This window comes from Ursus americanus, chromosome 20 (assembly GCF_024610735.1).
Source record: "Ursus americanus isolate L20-20 chromosome 20, mUrsAme1.1.p, whole genome shotgun sequence".
In the NCBI taxonomy this organism is placed as follows: Eukaryota; Metazoa; Chordata; class Mammalia; order Carnivora; family Ursidae; genus Ursus; species Ursus americanus.
In genome coordinates, this window is record NC_142146.1 from 33,617,890 (window position 1) to 33,634,210 (window position 16,321).

At 39.5% G+C, this 16,321-nt stretch overlaps 1 protein-coding gene across 1 annotated transcript in view; it reads left to right on the plus strand.

The window, feature by feature from the left end:
* The window catches only part of SLC35G2 (solute carrier family 35 member G2), a 40,619-nt gene that overhangs the window by 22,508 nt on the left and 1,790 nt on the right, over positions 1-16,321 (plus strand). The window lies entirely within an intron of this gene.

A 16,321-nucleotide genomic window follows, 5' to 3' on the forward strand; every position in this document is an offset into this window, starting at 1 on the left:
GGTTTCCAGCCTGCTGGCCTACCCTGAAGATACTGGTTTTGTCAGGCACCACAATCACATGAATCAATTCCTTAAAATAAATCTCTGTATATGTATATAGGCATACCTCATTTATTGCACATTGCTTTAGTGTGCTTCACAGATAGTGCATTTTTACTAATTGAGGCTTTGTGGCAACCTTGTGTCAATTGGTGTCATTTGTCCCACAACATTTGCTCACTTCATGTCTGTATCACATTTTGATAATTTTTGCAACATTTCAGAGTTTTTCATTATTGATATATTTGTTATGGTGATCTGTGATCAGTGATTTTTTTTTTTTTTTAAAGATTTTATTTATTTATTTGACAGAGATAGAGACAGCCAGCGAGAGAGGGAACACAAGCAGGGGGAGTGAGAGAGGAAGAAGCAGGCTCATAGTGGAGGAGCCTGATGTGGGGCTCGATCCCAGAACGCCGGGATCACGCCCTGAGCCGAAGGCAGACGCTTAACCGTGTGATCAGTGATTTTTGATGTTACTATTGTAACATGAACTGTGTCCATATAAGATTGCAAACTTAATAAATGTTGTATGGGTTCTGACTACTCCATTGACTAGCTGTTCCCCTCTTTCTCTCTCTCCTCAGGCCTCCTTATTCCCTGAGATACAACATTAAAATTAGGCTAATTAATAACCCAACAATGGCCTGTAAGTATTCATGTGCAAGGAGGAGTCTCATGTCTCTTACTTTAAAGGCCATAAGTGATTAAGCTTAATGAGGAAGGCCTGTTGAAGGCCAAGGTAGGTTGTAAGCTAGGACGCTTGTGCAAAAAGCTAGCCAAGTGGTGGATGCAGAGGAAAAGTTCTTGAAGGAAATTAAATGAGATACTCCAGGGAACACACAAGTATAACAAGGCAAGACAGCCTTATTGCTGACACGGAGAACGTTTTATGGTCTGGATAGAGGATCAAACCAGTCATAACATTTCCTTAATGGGAAATTAAGCAAAAAATTAAGCAAAGCCCTGACTCTCCTCAATTCTATGAAGGCTGAGAGAGGTAAGGAGGTTATTTTCGAAAGAAAATCTTGAAACTAGCAGAGGTTGGTTCATGAAGTTTAAGGAAAGAAGCATCTCCATGACATTGAAGTGCAAGCAGCAAGTGCTGGCGTAGAAGCTGCAGCAAATTATCCAGAAGATCTTAACGAAGGTGGCTGCACTAAACAGCAGATTTCCGTTGTAGGTAGAAACCGCCTTCTATTGGAAGAAGATTCCATCTAGGACTTTCATAGCTAGAGAGAAGTCAATGCCAGGCTTCAGAGCTTCAAAGGACAGCATGACCCTCTTGTTAAGGGGCCAGTGCAGCTGGTGACATTAAGTTGAAGCCAATGGTCATTTATCACTCCAAAAATCCTAGAGCCCTTAAGAATTATGCTAAATTTACTCTGCCGGTGCTCTCTTTAAATGGAACAGCAAAGCCTGGACAACAGTACATCTGTTTACAACATGGTTCACTGAATACTTTAAGCCCACTATTGAGAGCTACTGCTCAGAAAAAAAAAATTCCTTTCAAAATATTACTGCTCATTGACAATGTACCTAGTCACCAAGAACTCTGATGGAGATGTCTAAGATTAATGTTGTTTTCATGCCTGCTAACACAACCACCACTTTGAAGCCCATGGATCAAGGAGTAATTTCAACTTTCAAGTCTTACTATTTAAGAAATACATTTCAAGGAGTACCTGGGTGGCTCATTCAGTTAAGCATTTGCCTTTAGCTCGGGTCATGATCTCAGGGTCCTGGGATCGAGCCCTGCATTGGGCTCCCTGCTTAGTGGGGAGCCTGCTTCTCCCTCACCTCCCCACTCATGCTCTCTCTTGCTATCTTGTCCCAGAGATTTGCCATTTTTTTTGAAGATTTTATTTATTTATTTTACACACACACACAGAGAGAGAGAGAGAGAGAGAGAGAGAGTACAAGCAGGGGGAACAGCAGGTAGAGGGAGATTCTCTCTTGGGAAAAGCAGACTGACCTGAGCTGAAGGCAGATGCTTAACTTACTGAGCCACCCAGGCGCCCTGAGATTTGCCATTTAGATGTCATTAAGAACATTTGTGATTCATGGAAAGAGGTCAAAATAACAACATTAACAGAAGTTTGGAAGAAGTTGATTCTAACCCCCATGGATGACTTTGAGGGGTTCAAGACTTCAGTGGAGGAAGTCAACTGCAAATGTGTAGAAATAGCAAGAGAACTAGAATTAGAAGTGGAGCCTAAAGATGTAATGGAATTGCTGAAGTCTCATTATAAAACTAACAGACGAGAAGTTGCTTTGTATGGATGAGCAAAGGAGTGGTTTCTTGAGATGGCATCTACGCCTGGTGAAGGTGTTGTGAAGACTGTTGAAATGGCAGCAAAGGATTTAGAGTATTATATAAACTTAGCTGATAAAACAGTGGCAGGGTTTGAGGGGATTGACTCCAATTTTGTTTTTTGGGTTTTTTTTTAAGTGTTTTAAAAAAGACTTTATTCATTTATTTGACAGAGAGAGAGAGAGAGAGCACAAGCGGGGGGAGCAGCAGAAGGAAGGGGAGAAGCAGGCTCCCCAGTGAGCAGGGAGCCTGATGCGGAGTTCAATCCCAGGACCCTGGGATCATGACCTGAGCCGAAGGCAGACACTTAACCGACTGAGCCACCCAGGTGCCCCTTGACTCCAATTTTGAAAGAAGTTTTACTGTGGATAAAATGCTTATCAAACAGCATCACATCCTACAGAGAAATCATTTGTGAAAGGAAGAGTCAACCAATGTGGCAAACTTCATTGTTCTCTTATTTTAGAAATAATTGTCCCAGCCACCCCAAACTTCAGCAACCACCATCTGATCTATCAGCAGCCATCAACATCAAGACAAAACCCTCCACCAGGAAAAAGATTATGACTTGCTGAAAGCTCAGATGATGATTAGAATTTTTTGACAATAAAATATTTTAAAATTAAGGTATGTACATTTTAAAGACATAATGCTATTGCACACTTAATAGACTCCAGTACAGTATAAACATAACTTTTATATGCACCGGGAAACCAGAAAATTAATTTGACTTGTTTTATAGTGGTATTTGCTTTATTGAGGTGGTCTGGAACTGAACCCTCAATTTCTTTGAAGTATGCCTATATATGTACATCCTATTGATTCTGTTTCTCTGGAGAGCTGTCACTGATACAGAGGGTAAAGGCAGAAAATAGGGAAAATTCTTCTGAACATTTCTGTAATTTTAATTATCAAGAGAAACAAGGTTTTCAGTTACCTAAGATTACCAATAACTTAGCAGATACTAAGAGAGGGATTATGTGGATATCTGGGCCTGTAAGACCCTACAGAGATGTCAGTATTCTTTTTTTTTTCTTTTTTATTGAAGTATAATTGACATACAATATCCTATTAGTTTCAGGTTTACACCACAGTGGTTTGATATTTTAAACATTAAAAAATTGATCCTCACAAATCTAGTTACAATCTGTCACCATACAAAGTTATTAAATATTATTGACTGTATTCCCTATGCTGTATTCTTCATCCTCATGACTGATTTTATAGCTGGAAGTTTGTACCTCTTAATACCCCTCACCTATTTCATCACCCCCCAGCCCCTCCCCTCTCTGGTAGCCAACAGTTTGTTTCTTATATCTATGAGTCTATTACTGTTTTAGTTTGTTTTGTTCCTTAGATTCCACATATAAGTAAAATCATACAGTATATGCCTCTCTCTATCTGACTTTTTTCACTGAACATAATACCCTCTAGGTCCATCCATGTTGTCACAGATGGTAAGATACCATTCTTTTTTAATGACTGAGTCCATTGTATATATATACCACATCTTTATCCATTCATCTATCAATGAACATTTAGGTTGTTTCCATTTCTTGGCCATTGTACATAATGAACATAGGGATGCATATCTCTCGAATTGGTGTTTTCGTTCTTTCGGATAAATAACCAGAAGCGGGATTGCTGGATTATATGGTAGTTATATTTTTAATTTTTTGAGGACTCTCTATACTTTTATCCCTAGTGGCTGCACCAATTTTCATTCCTACCAACAGTGTTAGAGAGTTCTCTTTTCTCCACATCCTCCCCAACAATTGGTATTTTTTGCCTTCTTGATAATAGCCAATCTGATTATGTGTGGGTGGTATGAGGTGGTAGCTCATTGTGTTTTTGATTTGCATTTCACAAACACAAAAATGTTTTGTTCACAAACACAAAAATGCCAGTTGGCCATCTGTACGTCTTCTTTGGAAAAATGTCTATTCCAGTCCTCTGTCCATTTTCAGTCTGGTTGGTTTTTTGATATTAAGTTGTGTAAGTTCTTTATATATTTTGGATTTTAAACCCTTATTGGATCTATGATTTGCAAATATCTTCTCTGAATCGGAAGTTTGCCATTTTGTTTTGTTAATGCTTTCCTTACAAAGGCTTTTTAGCTTGAGGTAATTCCCTTTGTTTGTTCTAGCTTTTGTTGCCATTGCCTGAGGAGACCGGTCCAAAAAAATATTGCTAAAACCAATGTCAGAGAGCTCACTGCTTGTGGTTTCTTCTAGGAGTTTTAGGGTTTCAGGTCTTACATGCAAGTCATTAATCCATTTTGAATTGTGTGCGAGCACAAGCAGGGAGGAGAGGGAGAAGCAGGCTCCATGCTGAGCAAGGGGGCTGATGTGGTATTTGATCCCAGGACCCCAGGATCATGACCTGAGCTGAAGGCTTAAGCCACCGAGCCACCCAGGGGTTCCTGAGATGTCAGTAGTCTTAATATTCCCTATTCTTTTCCATGTCTCCCTCTTGGTTTTGAAATCCATTTCATTCTATCCAAAAAACATTTATTGAGTGCCAGTATGTTCCAGGTACTGTGTTAGGAGCTAAGGATAAAATGGTGAGAAAGTCTGCTATCAAGAAGTATACCATCTGGTGGGAAAGACAGGATATAAACAAATGAATTCAGGGACAGAGGGGCACAACAATGGGAGAGGCCAAGGAAGACTGCAAAGGAGGAAGTAACAGCTTGAGCAAACCACTAAAGCACAAATATGAGCTCAACAGAGAGACAAGGACAAAAAGGGGGAGGACCAGGTCATTCCAGGCAGATAGAATAATGTGAAAGAAAAACTAAAATATATTGAACACTTGTTAGATGCCAGATACTAAATGTTTTGTGTGTATTAACTGATTGATTGATTTTTAAAGATTTCATTTATTTATTTGAGAGAGAGAGACAGCCAGCAGAGGGAGGGGCAGATGGAGAGGGAGAGGCAGAGAACCTCAAGCAGACCCCATGCTGAGCATGGAGCCTGAGGTGGGACTCCATCCCACAACCCTGAGATCATGACTTGAGCCAAAACCAAGAGTCGGACACCCCACCAACTGAACCACCCAGGCACTCCTGCAATAACTGATTTAGTTGTCTCATTCTACCCTATGAGGTAGTATTATCATTATCGTATTTTACAGAAGAGGAAATAGGCAAAGAAGTTACACAGTTGCCTAAAGCCATATATTTAATAAGTTCTGAGTTAAGATTCAAATCCAGTCAGTCTGGCTTCAGTATTCATTTTGTTTTGTTTTGTTTTGTTTTAAATTTCCAGCCCTGTGCTACTCTGTCTTCTTCAATCATGCAGCAGTGCATGGAATTGTTAGATCTTAAAGCCAGAAGGGCCCTTAGATAACCAATTAGGTGGTTCTTGCATAAGCAAATTATGCATTAGGATTGCTAGGGAGGTTTTAAAAAAATACCAGTGCCTAGCATTGCCGCCTCCTTTCCCCCAAGCCACACAGGAGAAACTGCAACTCTGCTCCCCCCCTACGGCTTTTTAAAACTTAAAACTTGCGGTAAAATATACATAACACAAAAATTACCTTATTAGCTTTGTTTAAGTGTATAAGTCAATGCCATTAATTATATTCACAATGTTGTGCAACCATTAGTACTATTTCCAAACCATTTTCCTTACCCCAAACAGAATCTCTATAACTATTGAGCATAATTCCCCATTTTCCCTCCTCCCAGCACCTGGTAACTTCTAATCTATTTCCTTTTTTTATGAACTTGCCTATTCTAAATACCTCATTTAAGTGGAATTATACAATAGCTGTCCTTTTGTGTCTGGCTTATTTAATTAGCATAATGTCTTCAAGGTTTGTCCATGTCGTAGTATATATTGGAACTTCGTTCATTTTTATGGCTGAATAATATTTGATTGTATGAATATACCACATTTTCTTTATCCATTCATCTGTTCAGGCACATAGGTTCTCCTCCCCCACTCCCACCCCCTGCCCACCAAACACATGCTGGAGGAACCAGTACTTTTTTTTAGAGAGAGGGAGAGAGGGAGAGAAGGAGGAGGGAGGGGGGAGAAGGAGAGAGAGAATCCCAAGCAGGCTTCTTACCCAGGATGGAGCACGACGCAGGGCTCATCTCATGACCCTGAGATCATGACCTGAGCCTGAGCTGAAATCAAGAGTTGGACACTTAACCAACTGAGCCACCCAGGCACCCCAGGAACTACTACTTTCTAAAACTTAACATTGTCATACACAAAGAGAATAAAATGACAAGAGGAGGCAGAGGCTGAGTATCAAGTGGCACGGGGAAGAGGCCCAGAGGAGTGAAAATGTGTACAATTAGTTTGAATGGCAGGAAGCCAGGTTTTAGGGTGAGATTCTCAGTGGTAGGAGTGGTCATGTAATTGAGATTTTTCTCCTACTTTCTATACAGGTATATTGTCATCATCACCCCTATTACCTGTCAGAGAACGTATGATTTCAGGAAAATGAAAATAGTTTTGTTATTCTGAAAGCAGAATGTGTTCTGACAGTGATACTGCTTCATTTAAGGCAATGAAATAAATATTTTTTGTGAGATCATTTGCGTGAATAAGTGGTAGCTACTCCTGGGCTAGAACGTCACACAGGGCTCCTGTGGGGGATGGAGTAAAGTTGAGAAGGTAAAGTAGGGAAAGAGGGAGGGGATTGGGAAGAGGAGAGGAGAGAAGAGTAGGGAGGAGAGACTAATTTGGGGTACCGTGTGACGAAGTTCTAGACAACCTCCTGGAACAAATTCTTTTTAACAATAGAACCTCCTGACCTGCTCCACGTTGCCTACCTGGTGCCCTTCACACACAGTGTGTCCAATAATGTCCATCAAATTAGTTTCCTGAAGTAAATACCTTCTTTTACCTCCTTTTAAGTTCTTTCAGTTTAAAGTGAGGTAGGTCATTGGCTTTCTCCCAATTTTTAATGTTCCACCCCCACCAATGCTCCCCTACTCTTAAACCTCCTAAGGTTTCACTTCCTCTCAAAGCTGAGTTGACCCACGTTTAGTGCTTAGCACATTATCTGTAAAATGTAAATAGCAATGTATCTGGCTATTGATGGTATTGCTATTATTTTCTTCCATCTTTCCTTCTGTTTTCTGGATTTTAGAGCCATTAGTTTGCCTTTCTTTATTCTATCTGATTTCCTATTCTTGCTTTTTATCCTATTTCTGATTGTTTCTGTTAGAGTGCTGAAAATATTGTCATGATGTTTGGCTAAATCAAGGTCTTCTTTGTCTCCTTAGTCTCTTTCTGATAGCTCATTGCAAGGGTGCTTTAATCTAAGTGTTACAAAAGGGGAAATGATTATTTGCCTTATATATTTTTTTCCTAAGAGAGATGTAAACGGACTGCTCTTTGTCAGCAATAATCTGATGTAATATGAGTGATATTTTTATTGAAAGTTCTGCCATTACATATAGTATATATGAGCCAAGTAATACATCTGAATTTGCTCTGAAATTTCATTTTATATTATTTATATTATTATATAATATATATTATATATATTGTATATAATATATAATATTATATAATATTATAGTATATATAAAATATATATTATAATAATATAATATTACTATATTATATATAGAGGTCATATTCAGTTGGTTTACCATAGGAGAGTACTAGACTCTATGTCTCCTCTTATTATTTATTCTTCTGTCATATTTGCCTACGATGGGTTCCTATATAATCTGAGTATTTGATTGAAGTCTTGTACCATTAACTTTTCCTGTACCCCTCTTTTATATCTTCATTAACTGTTCAGTTTCATTTTTTGATATATACTTGGTTCGTTTTGATTATTTGCCACTTCCATGCAACATGAATATTATCACACCTTCTAAGAAAGGCAAACATGTAATTCCTCATGATAAATTCTTCTCTTCCCAAGTGTGCCTGATACAAGATAGAGCATGTCCTTTACCTTCTACTCTGTTATTTCTCACTTATTATCAATATTCTTGTCTTTCAGACTCTATTAGTTTACTTAAGAAGTAATTTTCTAGTTTGAGAGGTGGGAGTTTAGAAGCAGTGTACCTTTACACAAAGATACAGGCTCAAAGAGTATTAATAAAGCACAAGCAAACTTAAATGCTGCCTCGAGTCGCTCCTGATCTTTAGGAGTTGCAGTGGGGAAAAGAGAAGGATCCCTATTCAAAGAGGAGTGTTAAGGGTTATGCCAGCCAGGGTTTAGCCTAAGGATGGATAGAATCATGCTGGTAGCCTTTGGAGCATCAGAATGTGGGCCCTTTTCATCAACTTGGAGGGAAGAATGGCTTCTCTCAGCAGGTCTCAGGACAGAACCTCTGCATGTCCTGATGTCTCAAGATATCCTGGAAAGGTGGTTGTTGCGTCCTCCCTTTTAGGTGATCAGTTAGGTGTAGTCTTTTCATTTTCACTCAGGGACAGGACTATCCAAGCAAAGTGGGGTAATAAGGTGTCTTAGGGCTAGACTGCTCAGGTCTAAGGTAGTAACCTAGCAGTTCTTTATATTTATTTAAAAGCCAATTTTATTCATAAGTTTTAAGTATCACGTTAGTACTTATATTTAAACCACTATATTATAAAAAAATTGTAGTAGCCAGATTTATAGCTAAGGCTTTAAAAAAAATATTTTATTTATTTATTTGAGTGAGAGACAGAGAGAGCACCAGCAGGGGAAGGGGCAGAAGGAGAGGGACAGGCAGACTCCTCAGTGAGTGGGGAGTCTGACACAGGGCTCAGTCCCAGGACTCCCAAGATCGTGATCTGAGCTGAAGTCAAATGCCTAACCAACTGAGCTACCCAGGCACCCCTATAGCTAAGACTTTTTTTTCTCTTTTTTTTTAAATTTTTTTATAATAATTTTTTATTGTGTTATGTTAGTCACCATTCAGTACATCCTTAGTTTTTGATGTAATGTTCCATGATTCATTACAGCTAAGACTTTTTATCACTATAGGGATCATTCTGGTAACTTAAGAAAGAAACCCTCACTATCAGGTAGCCTTTGCTTTAGGTACTATGAGGGGATTGTCCCAAGGATTCCTACCAAGACAGTAGGAAAGTCAGTGTTAATTTTCTCAGTTTTAGGAGAAAACTGATCGTGGGCCTTATGCAGTAGAATGTACTTAGGAAACAGTGCCTCTTTTGGACAAAAATATTGATTTCAGGGGCGCCTGGGTGGCACAGCGGTTAAGCGTTTGCCTTCGGCTCAGGGCGTGATCCCAGCGTTATGGGATCGAGCCCCACATCAGGCTCCTCCGCTATGAGCCTGCTTCTTCCTCTCCCACTCCCCCTGCTGTGTTCCCTCTCTCGCTGGCTGTCTCTATCTCTGTCGCATAAATAAATAAAATCTTTTAAAAAAAAATATTGATTTCAGGCTTGCCACACTCAATTGTCCCCACTGTGCAAGCAGACACCAAATTGTGTGTCCTTTTGACCCATTTGTGTTGAGCATTTCAGGTTGGTACATTTGTAGCCAGGCAGGCTGGTCCTCTGGTCCTCTTGTTTCATATTCCGTCTACTCAGCTGAGTTGTTCTACACAACTGAAATGCACACCTCTGCCTTGGAGGGCACCTTCTCACATAAATCTTTGTTAGAAGAGCTCTGAGCCGTGAGATTAGTTCAGACCCTTTGCCTCTGTGAGGAAGGAGAAGTAGAGTTGGCACATTGATCAGAGCAACTTTGAACAGGTGGTAGATCACTGAACTGCACTGTGGTCTTGCATGGGAGATATCAAAATACTAGAAGTGCGAAATCATTAAAAAGACAAACTGATTTTGAAGAGAGCTGATCAAAGGATCCCAATAATTACCATCTAAAACTCTTTCTCTTAAAATAGACATCATTATTACTCTGGTTGGTGGCAGAGCCAAAACTCAAAACCAACATTTCTTTTAAATTTATTACCTCTAGAAAAAATGTTTTTTTCTCCTCTATACTTGATAAATTGTTACATATGCATACAGTTAATTCAGGTATCCTTTTTACCTGGAAACTTGCTAAGACTCCCCCATAACTGGGTTAGATGCCCTTTGTATGTGCTCCATCTCCTTGAATTTCATGTAGCTTGCATTATTAACTTATTAAAATATTAAATTTTGACTTTCCTTGTCTCTTCCATAGTCTGCGAGCTCTATGAGTACAGGGAGTTTTATCTTTGTATTTATAGAGTCTAGCATGGTGCTGGGCTTATGGTACCTCAGTATTTATTGAGATGGACACATGTTGACTTACATGTGCAAAAATGTAAGAACTAGTTAGGATTTCAGGTTCTGTTTAAGAACTGTATTCATGAAACCTGAAATTAAATGAAATTAATGAAATTAATTAAATGAAATTAAATGAAAATTAGAGAGGTGATTTTTACGTATCTTTTAGTATAAGGTGATTTTTGAATCAGTGGGATACAATATAATATTAATAGTGTTGAGAGACACCTGTTATAGACTAATCCATTGACAGAAAGAACAAGAATTGCACAGTGCAAATAATAGTTTAAAGTATGCAGTTGGACTAGGATTAAATACTCTAATGTATGCTTAACAGGATGTAGAATAAAACTTTTCTCTTGCTTCGGAATGAACATCCATGATCCTAAAATGAAAAGGGGAACATTTTGCCCTATTTCCTTTCCTTTCCCTTCCCTTCCCTTCCCACCTTCCTTCCTTTTAGCTTGAACTCATGACCCTGAGATCCAGACCTGTGTAGAGATCACTTAACTGACTGAGCCACCCAGGCACCACCAAATGTTCCACTTTCAAAAGCCCATCAGTTAGGGCCAGATATAAGAGGACTTTCACTTTAGCTATCACTGAGATCACTATTCTTTCCCATTCCTTAAAATACTGGGGAGGACAGTAGGGTGTTCCAGTTATCTACTGCAGGTAACAAATCACTCCAAAGCTGAGTAGCTTAATGCAGCAATCATTTTATTATCTATTATAGTTTCTGTAGAATTTCAGGAATTTGGGAAGGACTTGGCAGGAGATTCCGACTCAGGGTCTCTTCTATACTTGAAGTCAGGTGGGTGACTACAGTTGGAACAGCAGGGGGTTGGAGCAGCTGGAGGGGGTTGGCCAAGTGAGGACCTTCCATATGGTTTCTCTGCGTGGGCTAGTTTGAGCTTCCTCGTACCTTGGTAGCCTCAGAGCAGTCAGACTGCTTATCTGTTGGCTTAGAGCTCCAAGCACAAGTATTGCAGCTAGGAAGGCATAGCTATAGCACCTTTTATGACCTAGCCTCAGAAGTCACAATATGTCACCTCTGCCATACTCTATTGGTTGAAACTGTCACAAAAGCCTACCTACTTTTAATGGGAGGGGATATAGACTCCACCTCTGTATTTAATAATGTTAAATTCACATTTTAAAAAATCCCAAACATTAAGTATGGGAGATACTAGATTTGTGGTTCTCTTCGGAAAGTATAGTCTGTCACAGGGGTCATATTATCTGTTACGGGTCTTTGGTTTAAGAAAAATGTTATGCCTTGGATGGCACTGGAGGAGATAATGCTAAGTGAAATAAGTCAAGCAGAGAAAGACAACTATCATATGATTTCTCTCATCTATGGAACATAAGAACTAGGATGATCAGTAGGGGAAGAAAGGGATAAAGAAAGGGGGGGTAATCAGAAGGGGGAATGAAACATGAGAGACTATGGACTATGAGAAACAAACTGAGGGCCACAGAGGGGAGGGGGGTGGGGGAATGGGATAGGCCGGTGATGGGTAGTAAGGAGGGCACGTATTGCATGGTGCACTGGGTGTTATACACAACTAATGAATCATCGAACCTTACATCGGAAACTGGGAATGTACTGTATGGTGACTAACATAATATAATAAAAAATCATTATAAAAAAAAAAAAGAAAAATGTTATGCTTTTTCCTTATGGGAGAAGGGAGAGGCAAGTCACCCCTTCTAGCTGAGTGTGAAGGTAACCAGATCATTATGTGCAATGATTGAATGTACCTTCTCATTCCCCATTTGGAAGCCTGTTTAGACAGCACATTTTAATTTGCCCTTCACTTGCCTGAACAAAGAAAAATAAAATTGGAGAGGAGGGGGCAGCGGCAGATGATCTGTACGCTCACTGGAGTGGTAACGATAGGTGAGTTCCTGGGACCGAGTGGATACTGTTGGTGCCTGCCCAAGAGAGCTGTCTGTGGGCCATAAGACCTAGGTTAAGAGGTGCTCTCACATCAGGGATTTATGCACTGGGGAGGTCCTACAAAATTTACCCAAGATAGCCTGTATTTGGATACCTACAACCTTGAGAGTATCAGTGACCTATCAGAGTTAACAGAGAAACAAAGACAACAATGAAGGAGTGAATTCCAACATGTTATCAGAGTCGGGGTTCAACCTAAGGCCCAGAACCAGTAAGAGATTTATTACAAGGAATTGGCTAATATAATTGTGGGGGCTGGATAAAAGGGTCTGAAGTCTTTAGGGGAGGCAGTCAGGAAGAGAAGATCAAGAGCATGTTGGAACCCCATGAGCACAGGCTGAAGCTTGTTGCCCATAGGCAGTAAGGAAAAGATCATGAGCAGGCTGGAACTCCAAGGGCATCAATAATCTCCAAGCTCAAGAAAGGCCTAAGCCCTCTTTTAAAGGGCTTACCCAATTAGGTCAGGCCCAGACAGAATAGACTTTTCTTTTGATTAACTTAAAGCCAACTGATTAGGGATTTTTTTTTTTTTTTCTAAGAGAGAGGGCATGTGTGAGTGGTGGTGGGGTGTGGGTGGGGTGGGGCAGAGGGAGCGGGAGAGAGAATCTTTTTTTTTTTTTTAAAGATTTTATTTATTTATTAACAGAGAGAGAGACAGCCAGCGAGAGAGGGAACACAGGCAGGGGGAGTGGGAGAGGAAGAGGCAGACTCCCAGCAGAGGAGCCCGATGTGGGGCTCCATCCCAGGACTCTGGGATCACGCCCTGAGCCGAAGGCAGACGCTCAATGACTGAGCCACCCAGGCGCCCCAGGGAGAGAGAATCTTAAGCAGGCTCCATGCCCAGTGTAGAGCTGGACATGGGGCTCGATCTCATGACCCTGAGATCATGATGAGCTAAAATCAAGAGTTGGAGGCTTAACCAACTGAGCCACACAGATGCCCCTGATTAGGGACTTTTATCACATCTGTAAAATGCCTCCACAGCAACACCTATATTAACGTTTGATTAAATAACTGGGGAATGTAGTTCAGCCCAGCCAAGTTTATACATCAAAAAGACATCACACAGTAGCAGCCAATATAAAACATTGTGTCCCTTTTCCTTCTTCCCTGGGCCAATACACCAGGGGAGCTGGAGCCTAGAATAGGAAGATGGAGGAGGTGTCCCAGAGGCAGACCGCAACGCCCTCCCGCAGACTCCAAAGGGAGGGAATGAGAGAAGGAGTAAAATGGCAGGCCACATCCTCTCCCTATCCATGTTCCTGGAGCTACAAATCTGGCCTGCAATGGGAAAGGGGAAAGCTTTGAATGGATATAGGACAAAATTTTAACAATGGACAGCACTCTTAACAATGAGAAGTTAAGAGTTCTAACAGATGTCAGCAACTGACTAGCAAGGAAAGGAGATTTCACATAGTAAATTCGGGTACAATGACTAGAGACAAAACTCCACTGAGTTGAGACAACTAAATAATAAAATGATTAGGGGTGCCTAGGTGGCTCAGTCGGTTAAGTGTCTGCCTTTGGCTTGGGTCATGATCCCAGGGTCCTAGGATCAAGCCCCAGGTCGGGCTCTCTGCTCAGCAGGGAGCCTGCTACTCCCTCTGCCTGCAGCTCTGCTGCTTGTGCTCTCTCTCTCTCTCTCCCTCTGTGAAATGGGTAAATAAAATCTTAAAAGTTTTTCTTTAAATGACTAGATTACAAACATTAGAACTACTGCAGATGTTAGATAAGGAAGAAAAAAAAATAAGAGGCTAGAGTGGCCAGGGAAGTCTTGTTTTTAGAAGGCAAAATTTGGACGGGCCCTTCTTAAAAGATGAGCAGTGTTTAGAAAGTTGGAGCAGAGGAAACAAGTGAGAATAAAGACTTGGAGAAATGACATGCACGTGTGGGGAGTGAGGTCAGGGAGGGCACTGGACTAATCACAGCAATATTTGTGTTAAGGAGCCAAGTATTGATAGGGGCTAGATGAGGCAGGGTCTGGAGAGCCAGGCAGAAGAGTTGAGATTCAGTGAGGTAGCCAGGAGAAAATCACTGTAAGTTCTTAAGTGGGGAAAGCTTAAGGGAAATATTTGTTTTGTTTTGAATCTTTTAAAGACAGATTAAAGTGATAGTGGTTTAATATAGATGGACTTTAAGGGAGAAGGACTGGGGCTACTTAGGATGTGGTTACACTATTCTAGACAGGAATTCACAATAAACTGATCCAGAATCACAAAGGTAAAATGGAATTGGAGAAGGATAAATCTGAGAAATATTTCAAAGACAAGAAAATTAAGATTGATGACAAAATGGAAGTGTGACAACAGAAAGGATAATTCAGAGTATTCCTTTGTTTCTAGCTTGGGAAACTGGAGAAATGGTGGTATTGCAAACATAAATTCAGTGAGGTATTGAGGAGAAAAATCACTTTAAGTTAGGGAAGGAATATCTATTTGGGAGACCAAGACTATTCAATTTGGGATTGTTGAAGCTGAAGTCACAATCTGATACAAATTAGAATAAAAGAACATCAGATTAGCTTGATAGTAATATGTAGGAAGGACTGCAAGTGGGAGGTCCAGGTTAGGAAAACGAAGAATTTGGAAGCACGGGTGGCTTTTTTTTTTTTTTTTTGCATGATTTCTTCCACCTGAAGATAGTGTCATTTAGAAGAAAAAAGAGTAAAGAGGAATGAAACAGTTGGCTACCCCAATGGTGTCAAAGAACAAAATAGGATTTGATTTCTAGACCGTGGTTTAAGATCCTGTAACTGGTGAGTTTTGGGCAAGGATAGGGACTATGTCATAAGGACAAAAAAATAAAAAGGTTTACTCTTTTTTATTTTTTATTTTTATTTTTTAGAGGGGAGGGGAGGAATCATTGGGAAGGAAAGAGGAAATTGTTCTTAGAAAAAAAGAACGAAAAGAGAACTGAGTGAATAAATACAAGTCTTGGAGAAAGAATAACAATGTAGAGGATACCCAGTGTTTCAAGAAAGGTAAAATGTGAAAGAAAAAGAAAGGAAGCTGAATTCTTGTTAACATTTATTGAGAATTCATGATATGCTAGCACTGTGGCAAATTCTTTATATGCATTATCTCATTTAATCCTTACAAGTTTTTTTTTCCACTTAACAAAACATCATGGACATATCTGTGTCAATAAAAATCTGTATCATCATTTTTAATGGATATATAGCATAGTATTCCATTGTATGAAGGGTCATTGTGGTAAGCTACAGTGAACCCCCATTCATACATTTTTTCTACACTTTTTTGTATGCTCTTTTTCTTAGCAGATGAACATCTTGTTTTAGTTTGTAATTTAATTTTTTGAACAATATTGTGATTCAAAAACAAAAATACAAAAATGTATACAGTATAAATGTTGTCTTCCACTCTAATTCCCTGTTCCACCCTAACAATTATTAGTTTATTTTGTATCTTTCCATAATTTCTTTATGTTATCTAAGCACATATAAAAACATTATTTTTTCCTTTTTTTAAACATATAAGTGATCTTTCTTTAGGATAAAATCTTAGAAGTGATATTGCTAAATTAAAGGGCAGTTTCAGTTAAAATCTTAATATGTATTGACCAATTGCTTATCAGAAAGGTAGTATAGAACAACGATGCATGACTGTCACTAAATCCATTTTACTTATTTTCTAATTTTGATCTATTTATAAATACGAGTATTTATGAGGAATCCAGAATAAATGTTAAAAAGACTATAATTTGTACTATAAAGCTAATTGTGATATTATATAGAAGTGATTATACAAAAAACTTTGGACTTTCTGTTTAAAATTTATAATA